The sequence below is a fragment of the Schistocerca serialis genome, chromosome 8, assembly GCF_023864345.2.
Source record: "Schistocerca serialis cubense isolate TAMUIC-IGC-003099 chromosome 8, iqSchSeri2.2, whole genome shotgun sequence".
NCBI lineage: Eukaryota > Metazoa > Arthropoda > Insecta > Orthoptera > Acrididae > Schistocerca > Schistocerca serialis.
Genome location: NC_064645.1, coordinates 210,950,399 through 210,962,555, shown reverse-complemented (window position 1 = coordinate 210,962,555; position 12,157 = coordinate 210,950,399).

Sequence of the window (12,157 nt, the reverse complement as noted above, 5' to 3'; positions counted from 1 at the left end):
TGGAGGTAAATGACACAGTGAATGGATGACCAAACAAGTCCAGAGTGCAAAAAAGTCATGTTAAGCATATACGGCAATCAATGGAGTAATCCAAATCTCAGACATAAATCAGGCAAGGTCAAGATGCTACTAGTCAGTGCCACATAACTAAAGGCTTCAGGAACTAGCAAGAGATTGTTTAGCCAGAGTCTTGGCACAGTATTCAACAGTAGACCCTCACCAGAGGGGCACCATCTCACGTTCTTGCCGCAGTTGCTGCATCTTGTGGAGGCGCAAGCACCAGCTGTCGACTGTAGCCCAAGTATCTCTGACACGTTCTCTCTATCGATGCTCAGGCTAGGCGAGAAATCCGAATCACTGTTGGATACTAAAATCAGGAACATTGCTCCATCTGTCTGCTACTATGGCCTGTGTGCCGAAGCAGTACACTTCATACCCATGTCTTCACATGTACCACCACAATGCTATGATTATAGCCCAATACTGAAATTGAAAACTGCTACATAACATTAACTATTTAAGTACTGATAATCTTCTAATCCCATTTTACACACTTCTGGACTTACTATGGAATTACAGAAATCAAACAAGAACATCACTTTGTGACATCATTCTGTATTTCAATACCTCATCATGAAGATTTCCAAAAGGGTCTTCTCTGTGAATAAGCCATTTACAGCATCTTCTGCACTACAGAAGACCTACTTGTGCCACAAAGTTGTTTGTGAAACATTCTGGAAACCCACAGCTTCCTGAGAATTGGATACCTGACCAACTTTCCGGCCATGTGCATGTGTGTCAGCCTTGGCCACCAAGAACAGCCTATCACTTTCCCTACATATGGAGTCCATGCTTGCCTGTTTCACTTGCTGCTCCCTCCGCCTTCTCCCATGCACTACACAGCTGTCCTTGCTGTGGGTAAAAACAGATCTAGTCACAAAACTACAATATAATGTATTAAATTTAACATTCAGAAACATTATTATTATTATTATTATTATTATGCAGTTCAGTTGAACAAGTTATGTAACACAACCCTGTGTGTGTGTGTGTGTGTGTGTGTGTGTGTGTGTGTGTGTGTGTGTGTGTGTGTGTACTGATATGAAACTTTCTGGCAGACTGAAACTACACTCCTCGAAGAAAGCAAGTGCTAGTTTTGCATGGTTTCCAGGACAACTTCTGTTAAGTTTGGAAAGTAGGAGGTGTAGAAGTGATGAAAGTAAAGCTGTGAGGACAGTCATGATCAGGTAGCTCAATTGGTAGAGCACTTGCCAATGAAAGGAAAAGGTCCAGGTTTCATGCCCTCATCCTGAACACAGTTCTAATCTGCCAGGAAGTTACATACAGATAAATGGCACAGAAGTAAGGTGTGGATAATTCTTGCTTATCAGTTGTCAAGGTAGTGTCATAGACCCTCTGCTGTTCCTGATTTACATAAATGATCTAGGTGATAATCTGAGCAGCACCCTTAGATTGTTTGCAGATGACGCTGTAATTTGCTTTCTAGTAAAATCATTAGATGATCAATTCTAATTACAAAATGATCTAGAGAGAATTTCTGTATGGTGCGAAAAGTGTCAATTGGCACTAAACAAAAAAAAGTGCAAGGTCATCCACATGGGTACTAAAAAAATCCGATAAATTTTGGGTTTACGATGAATCACACAAATCTAAGGGCTGTCAATACGACTAAATACTTAGGAATTAAAATTACGAGCAACTTCGATTGGAAAGCCCACATAGATAATAATGTGGGGAAGGCAAAACAAAGACTGCGCTTTGTTGACAGAACACTTAGGAGATGGGACAAACCCACTAAAGCCTACATTACACTTGTCCATCCTCTGCTGGAATACTGCTACACGGCATGGGAGCCTTACCAGGTAGGATTGACAGAGGACATCGAAAAAGTGCAAAGAAGGGCAGCTTGTTTCGTGTTATCGCACAACAGGGGTGAGAGTGTCACTGATATGATATGCGAGTTGGTGTGGCAGTCACTGAAACAAAGGCAGTTTTCTTTGTGACTAGATCTTTTTACAAAATTTCAATCACCAACTTTCTCTTCCGAATGTGAAAATATTTTGTTGATACCCACCTATGTAGCGAGAAATGATCATCATAATAAAATAAGAGAAATCAGAGCTCGAACAGAAATGTTTAGTTGTTCCTTTTTCCCATGTGCCATTCCATAGTGGAATGGTATAGTAGTAGTAGTATGAAAATGGTTTGATGAACCCTCTGCCAGGCACTTAAGTGTGATTGCAGAGTAACCATGTAGATGTACTGTAGATGTAGATGTGCTGGAATTTCCTGTGGGTATTGTAGGGTTTGCGAGACAGATGTGATGTGTGGAGAAACTACAGGAAAACCAGCACTGATCAGACAACAGTTCTTCATTAATTTGTTCAGCTTAGACGTTCTTCTGATTGTGCTCTATTTTTCGGCACAGTTCAGTGTTTTCTTGTAATATTCCAGCACTGCCACTGAAGACAAGGTAGCACGGTGTACGGTGGATATAAGGTGCCTGGGAAACAGCGCATTCAGCTGCTGTGTCTGGTACACCAGAAGCGGAATTGGCAGTGGCAGACAAGCACCTGTCATGCCTTTCTGTGGTGCAAGGTGGTCGCAGTTGCTATGAGGACACCAGGTTGCATCGGGCTCCAGGCCCTGGAGCGTAGTGGTTTTCTGTTGATAAACTGGCAAGGGTAGGGATGGCTGCACCCTCCTGTCTTACTCTTGAGTCAGTGCCAAAGTGCAGAGCTACCTGGTGCCCAGATGCTTATGCGGCTGGCAACGATTCATGTCCTGGCAGTGGTAGACACGTCCACATCATTGTTGTGGCACTGAACAGGACTGGTTTGAAATAGCATAACTGCTCAACAGTTCAACTCCTGACAAGCTTGTTCAGCCACTATTAAATGCTGTTTATCCATGTTGATTTCATGGTAAAGTCTATGTTTATGGGTCGCTTCTTATGTTCTGGGGTGGGGCGATGACCCAGTTGTTGTAATTCCTGAAAACTGGCACAGCATTGGCACTTGCAACCTGTTGTCTCAGACATGGTTGTGAAATTGGTGGCCATGCAGTCCAATGGCCAGTGCCCAACTTTGGGCTGTGGCCTGACTCTATCCAGGGAGTGCACTGCTGATTCTAAGACTTATTTATAACTTAACCCTTAACACATAATACGTCTGCTTGTGTCTGTATATGTGCGGATGGTTATGTGTGTGTTTACGAGTGTATACCTTTCCCTTTTTACCCCCAAGGTAAGTCTTTCCGCTCCCGGGATTGGAATGACTCCTTACCCTCTCCCTTAAAACCCTCATCCTTTCGTCTTTCCTTCTCCTTCCCTCTTTCCTGATGAAGCAACCGTGGGTTGCGAAAGCTTGAAATTTCTGTGTGTGTTTGTTATTGTATCTATCAACGTACCAACGCTTTCGTTTGGTAAGTTACAGAATCTTTGTTTTTAGATATATTTTTCCCATGTGGAATGTTTCCCTCTATTATATTCAGACATAATTGTTTGTCAGATTTAAAAGAGAGACACACTTTCATACTTGCACAATTCTAGCACACAGGACCACTGTTGTCTCTGAGAGCTTCAGCACGTGCAACTTGTACATGTATGAATGTGTGCGCAGTTTTCTAAACCTGATGAAAGACTTTCTCCAGCAGCTTAGCTGACATTTAAAAAAGCCTGTGCTGGCTTGAGCTGTTGCCAGACACCAGTAGGCAAAGATGTAGCAAGAAGATCGATAGTAGGCACTGGATCAAGCACGCCTGTAAGGAGAGAGGCCATAGACAGTCTTGCAAGCAACACGCTGCCAACGCCCTCTTGACCGCAAGTATTTAGGCCGCCGCCACTGACCATTCTGTCAGTCAGTCTCAGTCCCAGTCACTAGCTCAGTCACTAGTGCACTAACTCGTATTCTAGTTTGGTGTCTGTCATTCTTCGCATAGCAGGACCTGTACTTCACCAGCAGTGATGCTAACGTGAAGAACTTGTACCACAACACTTGCACTCTTAAAGTTAAGTAGCTTCCTGTTTATCTAAATTTAGAACCATTGTAATACATGTTAGCAGTTGTGTTGTAGAAAGACGATACCGGCCATCAAATAACATCCTCTCCCTCGATTCCCATAGTACAAGACTCAACAGTGTTGATGAGAATACTACAGTGATGACGAGGATGGGATAATTCAATGCAGATCGAAGATAATCAACTTGGCTGGAGATTTTGCTTGCTTCTCTTGTGTTTTAGCTTGCAGTGTTGCTCATTTCTGTTTGCTCAGTAGTTGTTGTGTGATTGCATGTAGTCCAGGTGGGGAGCTGCAGAACTAATCAAATTTCTGTTTGCAGGGGCTTTTGGCTGCTTTTTTGCTATAAAGTGTTTGTGTAAACCATGGCTATCCTGCCTCCTCCACCCCCTGCCCTGTGCCTCAGTCGCAGACAGCCAATGTGATGAATCTAACACAAGCTTTTCGGTTTTAGAACTAACAAATTGCTGCCTTACTGATGATGGTACAACAACTACTGGCTGCACAAGTTGTCAGCCCCGCAACTGACCAACCGACCAACCAGCCCAGCGAGTGCTGCTGACCAGCATACCAATGATCCAACAATTTAATGACACAGGAAAGGAATGGCTTGAAATACCTGACACAGTTCCAAGCACATTGTTAAGTTCATCGTATTCAAGGTAATGTAAAGCTACAATACTTTCTTTCGATTGTGGGGTCCCCACTGTTCTGGTTAATGCAAGAACCGTGTCTCCAAAAGAATTCAGCTGTAATCAAGTACTTGCTGCATTAAGTCAATATTATGACCAGCAAGTCCAAGTAGATGCAGTTTCTTCATTTGCAGAAAAAGCCATATCAGACAAACTGTCCGTGGTACACAGAATTAAGGTGCATGACTAGGAAGTGTAAATTTAAGTGGAGTTGTGGGAACTTTTACAGTGATTTAATGATCTGGGATGCAATAACATTCTATGTCCCATATAGTAGAATGTAAGAACAGATCCTTGAGTACGCTGATTCATCACTTCCCCAAGTATTGCAAAATCTTAAAGCAATATGATTCGGGTGCCATAGCGGCTGATAAGTTTGACCAGGCCCCCATTTCTCGGGTCAACTAGCCCCTTGCTCATGACCACTCCAAGCAGCCACAACAACAAGCGCATACACAGCCATGTGGACAGCCACATAGAGAGGTAAACAGGCCTGTGAAGTTTGTGAAGTCTTGCCATATATGTTTTGCGTGCTGTAAAAGACAGGATTGCACATCACATAATGTATCATGTTACACGTGTAGGAAAAAAAGGCCATGTCCTAGCAGTTTGTTTGCAATGGCTCAAAAATGCCAATTTTGCCTGCTCCCACAAAAAAACAGGCTTGTGCTCATGCAGTGGACGTTGTGTTTTCAAAACCTACAACAGGTTCTGACAAAAGTAAGATTCCATTTGTGCCGCCTCCTCGCTCTGGTGCTGTGCAAAAATGTTCAAACAAACTGTTTTGTCTCATTATGAATTGCTGGCTGTTGTGTGAACTTTCAATTCGACACAGGTGCTTCAGTAACTTTGTTTAATTGTGCCATGTATGACCAATTAGGGTCACCATGCCTTTCTAAATCTAGCTAGTACCTCACTGCTTACAATGGACAAGAAATTCCAGTGCTTGGACAACGTAGTTTCTCTGCCACTTACAAATCTCCTCAAGGATAGTGAATTTTATTGTGTTGAAATCAAGAGACGGTGAGAAAATGTTTGGTGTAGATGCCTTTGATTTGTTTGGCCTTAGCATCCAAGACAATGTACCTTCAGTATCAGCTTAATTAATTTCCTGAACTATTTTCAGAAGGAATGGGAAAAGCTAATAACTTCGTAGCATGTGTTACATTGAAAGACAATGCACAGCCTAAGTTTTTCCGGGCCCGCCCTGTTCCAACTGCCTTAAGAGACAAAGTAGCAGGGTGAATTGAAAGAATTGCAAGATAATGATGTAAGTGTTCCCAATCAAGCTAGTCAGTGGGCAAGTCCTCTTGTTTTGTTGCCTAAGCCCTCTGGCCGTATTCACATTTGTGTTGACTTCAAATCTACAGTCAACCCACAGACCACAGTTGACACTTATCCATTACCTCACCGTGAAGAAGTCATGGACAAGGTTGCTGCAGGACGTTACTTTTCTAAGATAGATTTGTGTGATGCCCACTCGCAGATTCCATTGGATAAAGAATCACTAAGTGCTTGTTGTAAATACACACTTAGGACTGTTCAAGTATTTGCATTTGCCCTTGGGCAGTGCTTCTGCACCTGCAATTTTTCAACTTTACTTGGAACAGCTGACTGCAAAAGCACCATTTTGTTCAAACTACCTTGATGATATTGTCGTCTCAGGTTGTACACCAGAGGAACACATTGCTGATTTGCATACTCTTTTTCGAGTGTTGTCAGAAGCAGAATTAAAGTGTCATCTTGAAATGTGTGAGTTTTTTCAAGCTGAATTACAGTAATTAGGTTGTGTGATAAAGTCAGGGTGTGCAATCCGTAACCCGCATTTTCCTTGCAAAGTGTCTGAACTGCAGTCAGTGCTAGGCAAGATGACATATTACATTCGGTTCATACCAAATGCCACTCAGATCACTACTCCATTGCATAGCTTGTCACAAAAATGTACCTTTTGTGTGGACTGGAAATATACCATTTGTGTGGACTGTAGAGCGTCAAGATGCATTTCAGAAACTCAAAAATGCATTGCTTACTGACAGATTCCATTGGATGAAGAATCGCAGAAAGTGCTTGTTGTAAATACACACTTAGGACTGTTCAAGTATTTGTATTTGCCCTTGGGCAGTGCTTCAGCACCCGCAATTTTTCTATGTTACTTGGAACAGCTAACTGCAAAAGCACCATTTTGTTCAAACTACCTTGATGATATTGTCATCTCAGGTCGTACACCAGAGAAACGCATTGCCGATTTGTATACACTTTTTCAAGTGCTGTCAGAAGCAGAATTAAAAGTGTCATCTTGAAAAGTGTGAAATGGAGCACTTGTGAGATTATGAATGCCATTTTGTTCACAAAACTGTTCAGTCACATGAAGTGGACTGTCATCCATTGTCCGACACAAGCACTTCTGGTGATTCTAGCTCCACTTTGACCATGCCAAACAGGTAGTTTTGCAAGTCGATGCTTCTTCCTTCGGAATCAGCACTGTACTTTAGCACAGGATTGGTGCACAGGCCAGACTTATTGCTTTTGTTAACTCAAACTCAGTGCAATTATTTATAAATAGAAAAAAAGGCTCTCACTATTTTCTATCATGTGACCAAATTCCATCACTATTTGTGTGGTCGCAAGCTCTTTTTTAGTGAGAGATCACAAGACTTTGCAGTCCCTGTTTCATCCATCAAGGCCGGTTGCTAAACGCTCTGCTCAAAAATTGCAATGCTGGCCTTTGTTGCTCTCCCAGTATCGGTATGACATTGTCAACAGACCTATGGCAAAGCATGGCAATGCAGATGCCCTATCTCGCCTTCCGATTGACCCAGACTCTGATTTTGATGCATCTGCCACATCTTGTTGCCAAATTGATGCACAGGATTCTGAATCGCTGAAACTTTTCCCTTGCACTACAGAAAAATTGCACAGGCCGTGGAAGCGGACCCAGATCTCAAGATTTTGTTGCATTACATTTGTACATCTTGGCTTCGTCCCTTGAACAGTATCCAGAACTCAGTTGTGTGGCAATATTTTGCACATCGGCATAATCTTCCAGTTCAACAAGGTGTGATTCTAGTTCAAAATGGCAGTGGAGAATTGCATTTGCTTATTCCCAAAGCATTGCAAAAGGATGTGTTGCGATTGCTCCACCACACATGCACGGAAAATCAATCCCCTGAGACATTCTCAGCTTTGCCTAAACTCAAGCGCCACGGCAATGAGTGCACATAGACTATGCAGGACCATTTTGGAACACTCGTTGGTTCATAATGGTAGACTCTTTTAGCAAGTTTCCATTTGCAGTGCCTATGGCTTCTACCAGATCATGTAGCACCGTTCAAACGTTGTCCTCCATATTTTGCATAGAAGGTTTGCCAGAAGTGCTTATGTCAGACAATGGATGACAGTCCACTTCGTGTGACTTTGAACAGTTTTGTGAACGAAATGTCATTCATAATCTCACAAGTGCTCCTTTTCACCGCCAGTCCAGTGGAGAAGCAGAACGCTTCATGCGCACTTTCAAACAACAGATGGCCAAGCTTACTGCACCACCCACATGTGGGAACAGGCAGTGCAACACTTTCTCGCCATCTGTTACTCCCATCCACAAGATGGCTACCACCGGCAGAACTTCTGCATGGCCACCGCCGTCAGACATTGCTACACCCATCTCAGCATCTGGCACCATCAATGGTCAGCAAGTATAGCTTCGCACTGTGCGATCTTGTTCTTTTCAGGGTTTATAGCAACTGTGGGCACTGGGAAAGAGGAATGATCCAGAAACGCATTGGCTCCTTTATGTACTGGATCCCAGGCCTCAATGGTAGTTGTGTGTCATTTGCCCCATGATTCTTTTTTCCCCCAGATTCATGGCTTAACGGGACTGCATGCCTTTGCAGCCACCCCCTGGTGCCACCAGAGCACCACAGGAGGAGGGGATGGATGATGTGCCCTTGCTCCCGCCGTCCCCTCTCGCCAATCCGATGGACATGGTCTCGCTGTCGTGATCATCACCCAGGACACGTCCTCAGGCTTGGAGTGTGCCCTGGCAGCAGTTTTCCGGAGGATGTTCCTGTTGCCTCACAAGCCACATCGTGGTGTACACTCAACAGTACGCTGTCCTCTACAGTCATGGCTCCTGGATCATCTCTACATTCAGCATGCTGCCTCCCTCTATGTTGTTTGCATTCTCCCTACATGACAACAATGTGGCATTTTTTGGGGGTGGGGGTGGGGGTGGGGGAGGGGAATGTGCTGGTGTAAACTGTCGCCAGCACACTGGTTGGCAAAGATGTAGTGGGAACATTAGTAGTAGGTGCTGGATAAAGCGCACTTATCAGGAGAGAGGCCGGAGACAGTCTCGCAAGCAAGAAGGCTCCAGCACCCTCTTGACCGCATATATTTAGGCTGCCACCACTGACTGGTCAGTCAGTCAGTGTCTCAGTCACTAGCTCAGTCACTGGCACACTAACTTGCATTCTAGTTCAGCGTCTGTCATTCATCGTGGAGCAGGACTTGTACTTCACCAGCAGTGAGGCTAATGTGGACTACTAGTAAAGAGCTTGTAGCGCAACTCTTAAAGATAAGTAGCTTTCTGTTTATGTAAATAAAGAACCCTGTTAATACATGTTTGCAGTTGTGTTGTAGAAAGAAGATACCGGCCACCAGACAACATTCTCTCCCTTGATTCATATGGTACAAGACTGTACAGTTTGACGAGGATACTGCAAAGCCTGTATGTTGCTCAACTCCTTTCCTGTGTAGTGAGTAGCAGTCTTTCTTAATTCATATTGTTATTGCCCAATCTCAGATTTTTCATTGTTTAAATAGCAGACATAGTTGCTGCTCCACAAGTCATATCGTTGCTTTCTTCACAGGTTCATATTCTAATCGTGATTGAAAACTAATGGACTTCTGTTGATTTTCATTATTTTTGTCCTTCAAATTTGTGAGACTGTGTACATACACACACATATACATTCTCATAAAAAATGTAATGTGCATGACAGAGGGTAGCATTGTATCACATTTTAGGGTTTCCTTCCATTCCAGTTGTCTATGTAGTACAAGGAGAATGGATGTTTAAATGCCTTGGTTCACACAGTAATTGGTATATCCCATAATTACATAACACAAGGAGTATGTGGAATGTCAAAATACTTATCTTGTTCATTTTGTCTCATTATGATGATCTGATGTCCTTACTTAGGAATAGGTCCAAATGTGTCTTCCAGTTAGGCAATGAAACACTATCTTCCAAACAATGGAATAATGATAGTATTATGTAAAGGACAGTTTCTTCTATGTTACAAGAAGGGAAGTTGCTATTCACCACGTAGCGGAGATGCTGAGTCACATATAGACACAACAAAAAGATTTTCACACTTAAAGCTTTCAGTCAGTGGCCTTTGTCAACAATAGACACACATACTCACGCAAACACAACTCACACATACGACTGCAGTCTCAGGCAGCTGAAACCATTTCAGTTGCCTGAGACTGCAGTCATGTGTGTGAGTTGCATTTGAGTGTATGTGTGTGTGTGTGTGTGTCTATTGTTGACAAAGACCATTGGCCAAAAGCTTTAAGTGTGAAAATCTTTTTGTTGTGTCTATATGTGACTCAGCATCTCCGCTATGTGGTGAGTAGCAACTTTCCTTCTTATAACATTGTTACATTCCATCCTGGATTTTCCATTGTTTGATAGTTTCTACTACCATAGAGGGGAGATACTGAGCTGCAGACAGGTACAACAAAAAGATTGTCAAGCAAGGAAGCTTTCAGCCAAAATGGCCTCCATCAGAAGAATTAGACCCCCCCCCCCCTCCTGCCCCACACACACACACATGGGCACTCATACACACACACATGACCACAATCTGTGGCTGCTGAGGCCAAATAGTGAGCAGCAGTGCATGATGGAAGAAGCCAGCTGGGTGATGGGAAACTGTCCCTGCAATATATCCTATGTTCCAGCTATACTCCTGGCCGCAACCTTCATTAGACATTGTCCTTTATCCAACTACCCCTTCCCTGTTCCCATTCCTGCACTACTTATCCTGTTCATTTTGTCTCATTATGATGATCTGATGTCCTTACTTATGAATAGGTCCAAATGTGTCTTCCAGTTAGGCAATGAAACACTATCTTCCAAACAATGGAATACCACGACTGCACTCACAGTCTTTTTACTTCTCTCATTTTCTGCTGCTTCCCCTCCCCCCTGCCTTCCATCTACCTTCCGGACTGCACCTAGCTGCCCTACCCTCTCTCCACCTCATCCCTGTATGCTCCCACAAGCAGTACTTTACCATTCCCCCTCCTGCCTGCCCTGCTATCTCTCCCCCTCCACACCCCAGCCTCCTCCTTAGCCCCACCACCCAGCTTGCTTCTACCATCATACGCTGCTGCTCGCAGTCTGGCCTTGGCAGCCAGAGACTATGGTGATTTTTGTGTGTGTGTGTGTGTGTGTGTGTGTGTGTGTGTGTGTGTAATTGCAATGAAAGCCTTTTTGGGCAAAAGCCTACTTGTTTGACAGTCTTTTTGTAGTGCCTATGTGCAACTCACCATTTCTGCTATGTGGTGAGTAACAACTATCTTCTTCATAATATTGTCAGACACTATCTTTCAATCCATGTAAACTTGTATTGCCCACATTATCAAATGTTGTTGTTGTTGTGGTCTTCAGTCCTGAGACTGGTTTGATGCAGCTCTCCATGCTACTCTATCATGTGCAAGCTTCTTCATCTCCCAGTAACTACTGCAACCTACATCTTTCTGAATCTGCTTAGTGTATTCATCTCTTGGTCTCCCTCTATGATTTTTGCCCTCCACAATGCCCTCCAATACTAAATTGGTGATCCCTTGATGTCTCAGAACATGTCCTACCAACTGATCCCTTCTTCTAGTCAAGTTGTGCCACAAACTTCTCTTCTCCCCAATCCTATTCAATACCTCCTCATTAGTTAAGTGATCTACCCATCTAACCTTCAGCATTCTTCTGTAGCACCACGTTTCGAAAGCTTCTATTCTCTTCTTGTCCAAACTATTTATCGTCCATGTATCACTTCCATACATGGCTACACTGGGCTTATGCAGGTCATTAAATTAACTTAAATGATATTAAATGTCAATTACAGTGTGTGACAAAAACAAATGTAATAGCAAATGTAGTTCAACATAATGAAAAAACAATGTCTCATGTACTTCACTTGAAAAAGTGAATTTTTGTATACATCCGGTATCATGTATTTCATTATACAGCTCTCATAACAGGACAGTTACATCTCAATAGTCAGAGGATGAGGAGTGAAATGGTGCAAATGTTGAAGCAGCTATTGAGGTGACTCATGTTTTGTACAGTTAGTTTAGTAAAATGGTTGTTTCAATTTGCAATTGGTCACAGTTCGGTGGTGGCTAGTCATGTCAGTATACTG